Source organism: Dromaius novaehollandiae, chromosome 3 (genome assembly GCF_036370855.1).
Source record: "Dromaius novaehollandiae isolate bDroNov1 chromosome 3, bDroNov1.hap1, whole genome shotgun sequence".
NCBI classification, from domain to species: Eukaryota; Metazoa; Chordata; class Aves; order Casuariiformes; family Dromaiidae; genus Dromaius; species Dromaius novaehollandiae.
This window is the reverse complement of record NC_088100.1, coordinates 121975302-121981301: the sequence shown is the minus strand read 5'-3', so window position 1 is coordinate 121981301 and position 6000 is coordinate 121975302.

Here is a 6000-nt window from a genome sequence, read left to right as displayed (position 1 = left end):
AGCTCCTTCAACCCTATCCCACTGTGAGCTCTTTAGGGGCAGGAGTTAAAATCCTGTTACACAGCCTGAAGAGAAAGCCACATTCTTCCTATTGCATGACTGACCAAGGCTGCTAGTAAGGATGTGACATTTTGCTGATATGGCTTATTCTCCAAGTGATGTTTGAAGGACGTTGTCTCTTCACTGGCCTGATGATAGAGAGTGCTCCCCACTCCTCAGCAAGGGTAGGTCTGCTACTAATGCCTCAAGATACAGGGTTAAGGGCAGTATTAATGCAGGCAAGAGAGGGAGGAAAAAGAGCCAACACCTCTTCTACACCTGTGACCGTGTGCCCCCCTCCTCCCCCCCCAGCAGACCTTTCACCTGTGACCCTGCTCAAGTGATAACCACCAGTGTCAGTGGCGATGGATGCACCCGGCCGTGATAGCTGCATCCTGCTCTAATTGGACTCTGGGGAGACAGATAACAGCACAATAGCCAAGGGCTAATTGAGCATGCGCCAACCCCAAGTCAGCTGGTATGCAAATAGGAGTCAACCACCTTTTCCCATAAATAGGGGGCAGCCCAGAGCCTGCTGAGCTCTCCTGCATGGCAGTGGGCTGCAGGCCAGGGTCTCCCCTTGAGCAGGGATGCCTCTCCAGGTTTACTCCTCGAGGTCAAGAAATCCCTTACCAGCGACAGATCCTCGGTGAGTGACTAATAGCACGCTGAAACTTCACAAACTTTTCCAAGTTGCATCTCGGATTGATTGTGCACGTAATCCCTTAGATATAAACTGTTGACCAAGTCTGGGACTAAGATTGGATCCAGCTGCACCCAGATGCCTCTGAGAAGGAGTTTGGAAAGCAAGGGTGTCCATTCTGAACCCCCTGACTCAATGAGAGGGTCTCCTTGACACTTTCATCTGACCTTGTCCTCTATGCAGTAAATAACCAAGTGTATGTTGCCATCAAATCTTGTTACACCACTGTCTTATTTACCCTTGAACTTTGTTAAGTCACTGTCTTATATCAATAAAATATATTGCTGCTTCTCTCTTACGAGTGAAGTGCATCACTCATCTGCAACAACACCAGACATTAGATGAATCAGCCTGAATTACTCAGCTGTAGCTTAATTCTTCAAGATGAGGATGTGGCAACTATTCATGCCTAAAGGAGGGCGGATGTGGGAATAACTTTGCAGTTCCCTTGAGCAAGTCCGGTGCATGAAGAATACCCACTGACTTTCCATACTGCATTAATGTTGAAGAGGTCCCTTGCAAGGGACCTCCTATAATCCCAACCTCACTGATCGCCAGGGAACAATACTGCTTTTAGAGCTGCATTATTGTGGCATTGTCTCTACCTGTTTGAGTAATATACCCTGCAGTGAGCACGTACATAAGTATTCAAGTGACCAGCCTGTTCAGTATCAAAAAACTGTGGTTTGCTCTCTGGTCCTCAGATTTACCGCTACAGACAGTTCCTTTGGGGTCCAACCAGATGCTGTCTTATGCATTTGTGGACTCCTGCCATGTGTCACTGCCAGTATATGAATTAAAAAGCAAATGCTGAAAATAAGGCGAAGACATAAATAACAGCATAGCAAGGGGAGATCTGCTTAAGCCTGCGCAGTGGACATGGTGTGACTCCTTTCTAATAACTCACTGTCCATCAAGTCACTGTCATGTGTAATAACCTGCAGATGGCTCAGCAGTGGGTGGCATTAATATACTTGGGCCTCTCTGGCATACAGGTGCTCTGCACTGTCCTTCCTAAGGTCCCTCCTTTGCCAGCAGACAGCCCTACACTTTGTTGCTGTCAGGCGAAGTGAGCAACACACACTTGCTGTCATACACGACGCTGACTCGCGGCGGGCTCGTGTACCTTCACAGGGTGGGGAGGAAAGACAGCCAAGTCAGTTTGATGTCCTTTACTTTTTGCAGTGGTATCGGTGGAGAAATGTGTCAAGCAGCTAAAGAATTAAAATATCAAGGCTAGTCAGACAGTTTGCTGATGTGATTTTTTTTTATTTGCACCCAGAATCATGGTCTGACTGCACACACCTTCACCTTCAGCGGACCTCTTTGATGTTGGTGCGGTACAGAAAGCTACTGGCTACTCTGCATGCACTGAACTTGCACTGTACATTTTATATATAAAGACTCAGATGACATCTAAATGCTTATTCCTCTTTAGTAAGAGAAATGATACCATGCAACAATTTCTCAGTGAAATTTTGAGTAGAAGAAAACAATCTGAGCCCTGGAAAAGGAAGAACAGGAAGGTATATCAAAAGGCGGTGTATACCAGGTAATGTTATTAGGTAAGTGATGTTTCCTAGAAAATTAAAAAATATATATATATATGTATGTATATATATTTGATTTAAATGTATTCATGGTGAATTTATATCCATTATTATAAACCGATCATGAGTATTGAGATACTAGGGTGCTGGGTGTTGAATAACACTTGGCAGGACTAAAAACAAAAGACAGTCAACTGTTAAATTAAAAAACAAATAGGAAGACTCATGAGTCAGGCCTTCTTGTCCACTTTTTAGGCTTGAACACTTTCTTGAGATGGAACAATTATAAACTGAAAAATCCTTGCATTTCGCATCAATAATTAAAGCAGAGAACTTCTGAGTGAGCATGGATTTATTATAGTTGATTAATATGTTTGCCTTTATGACTTCCAATGAGCAGTTTTTATGCAATGTGCTTGTCTTGCTACATAGCACTTAGAATAGTGCGTATTATTGTTTGTTTAAGGAATGGGTGTGTGGATATTATAAGGGTTTTCTTGCAGGCAATGCCAAATGCCTTCAGCCAGCCTGAAGACTTAGCCAAAGTCACCCTGATTTGCACCACCACAGAGACATACTTGATAGGCTGAGAAGGCTGCATACAAGCAGGTTCAAGAGCTCAGCATGCAATCTTAGCTTTGTTAGTGATGCCAATGGGGATGCACTGGGAGAGAGATTGGAGGTGGATTGCACTCTCTAGCAAACAGCAGAGTTGTTTCATATTTGGTGTCAGTGGAGCTTTGCTGGTCTTAAGGCAGTAATGGGAGATGGAGAGGACTGGGCCATATCTCAAAAGTGAGATAGGAGCCCCACGGCTATCTTGGGCTGCTATCTCTAGCACAGGGTGAAGTCCAGCAGGAATGAATCCTACCCCCATAGAGATCACAGTAGTTGGTGCGTGGGGTGCTAATGAAGGAGACAGAGACCCTTGCCTCACTTACGTAAAAGCTGACTTGTCCAAAAGGTTTAATACTATTGTAATAGTTTGATAATTATACCTTTTTTTTCTTTTTCTTTTCTTTTTTTTTTTCTTTTTTTTTTTTTTTTTTGAGAGGTGGAGATACTGGTTTCTTAAAAGAATCAAAAGTTACTGTTCAATGATAAATTTAATTTCTTGTCATTAAACAGGGCAAAGAAACTCAACTCCTTTCTTCTAACGTCCAAACGGAAAAACACAATCTTATTAGCAGCATTATCCTGAAAGCTCTGTTTTCCTCTCTGCTGCATTATACAGCTTCTGGAAGAACTCTTCTTTTAGCCACATGCTTATGTCCTGTTGAACTCAAAGTATCTTGTGCCCAAGCCTAAGGATAAATATATCCCAATACAGTGAGGAGACTATTTACTTTCCTGAATAGAGCCACTAATACACAACTGAGTAGTAATGTTCACTCTTCTTTAATAATAAAGACCTCAAAATAATAATTACAGTGTCATCAATATTATGTTGCGGGTAGGGGAGAGACATTCTTTGTGTTCCCACTCATTCCTATTATATGCGTCCATGTGTGTCTAGCTTCCTGACAAGCCTAGGAAGAAGGTGACAGTCTTTCTGAATCAGTTATTAGAGATAATATTATATTGAATCACGAATGAGATACTGACAGAAATTTTGCTTGTCAAGAAAGCAACCTCAACTTTTTAAAATCAAAACGTTTGATGGGATACGGGTCCACAGCACAAAGGTATTGTAGCTGACACAAACGATAGGGACCATGAATGCTGTAGAACAGGATGGTATTTACAGATGTGGAAAGTGAACAGTCTTGTGAAAAAGTCTTGCAGAAAAGGAAAGTTTCAAGAAGAAAATTTATTTCGTTATCCCTTGTCCTGCCTAACCAAAATATTTGTTTAGCCACGCTTTTTGCATGGGGGAGCTGGTAGTGACATCTACAGTTAAAACTGCCTAGTATTTTCCATAATAAGCATTTCAGTATTTTGCCAAAATTTAACTACCCAGACTAAAATATTCCAAGCTTGATGTCTGCCTCAAGCTGCAACAAAATGGTTCAGCAAAGTTCAAGAACAAGATTATGAAAAAAAAAAAAATCATTTTTAACCAGAATTATTTTCCCCAGCCATTTCTTTGAAGAGGATGAGAAATTAATGTACTCATGCTTCAGTCTGCAATTTGCCTCTGAATTGCCTTTTGCAGTAAAGACGTTCAGATTTGGCTGCACTGTAAGACTTGAAAGATCACAGATGTAAGTGGATGCTCTGCTATTGACTTTACTGAGACCAGAATTTTACCCATCAGCATCAACTGCAGTAGCATTAGTTGCACATGGTAACACATTGAGTCTGACCTTTAGGCAAGAGAAGCAACTAAGTTCTCCCTGGAGAGTGTGCAGCCATGTAGCTACAAGCACGATAGCTACTGCACACAGCACTGAGGCCCAGGCTAATAAGCCATATTGTAAGGAATATTAGCTTGAGCATCCTCCTAATGCAGTTTCCAGGAAGCCCTGAGCACAGGCAGAGCAGTCTGCCTAGAAGGTTGTGCAGACATGCTACCTGTGGGATGGGAAACTGTGCTTGTGCAATGTATGGGGTGACAGCAAATGAGGGCTGAAAAAGAGTCAGAATGTCCTCCTGAGCTTGCACGTGCTAAGGACTATGAGGAGGAAAAATAGCTCGTGTTGTTAGCTCCAGACTGACTTGCGTGACAGTGTTATATGTCTGTGAACAAGAGGAGCAAATTAAGAGCTGCAAAGGGATCATTTACTGAGCTATTTTGTAACTTCTTTGTGCTTAATTCTACAGAATATGCATTCATTAGTATTGGATGTCAACATGTTTTTACTAGGAAAGTCCAGTCTCAGAAATAAAGATTTATAGTCAGATCAACAGGGGGTATAAACTGGTCAGAAGAACTATACATGCTAGTGCAACATGGGCTGTATCAGATCAGAGACCGTCTGACTGTGGGTGAATTGTTCAGAGCTGCAGCTTCACCATTCTTCACCAAATTTTGCATGCTCAACTTGAAACACCCACCACGTTTTTATACCCACGCAGTCACTAAGCATGCTGATGTCCAAGGAAAATTTTCCCTTAGATAACCTGCACTGAGGGTATAACATATATATGATAAAGCACTAAGAATAAACTCCTTTGTGTGGCTATTGTGAGACATAGTGGATTTGTAATTGTAAAGGGTCTTAGACCCTTACATCAGGTAAGAAATAAAAAGTGAAAGATTCATGTGACTTTACCAACCTTTCAAATTATGTCTTTGGAAAAGTATTTTTAATCTGAATATGCTGCTGATTGGGTTAATTCTTCTGAAGATAGCTGTAGTTTTTTGCTGACTTGAACAGGTGATGTGGAGCTCCACCTATAACAGAGGCAACCATTTTAAATTCAGCAGGTTTCAGCTAATTGCTTCAGTGTGTAGAGTTTTTCTGCTGTGTTCCCTATGGCATTTGTCTTTTTCCAAGTCTTCTTCCTAAATCACAAGGGCGTAATCCTGAGCATACATGTACCTTTATCTAAACACACTATTTATATGGCTGACTAACAAACTTTGTCCCTTATTGACCAGCCATTCTTAATAGGGAAATACTAGTATTTTGCAAGGAAGAAAATGAAAGAGAATATTTGTATCTTTTTCACAGCCAGATGGCAAGTCAAATTTAAGAATTAGCTGTAAAATCTGAGCTTTTCAGATTCACTCTTAACTCATTCTAACTGGCTAAATCACATAGA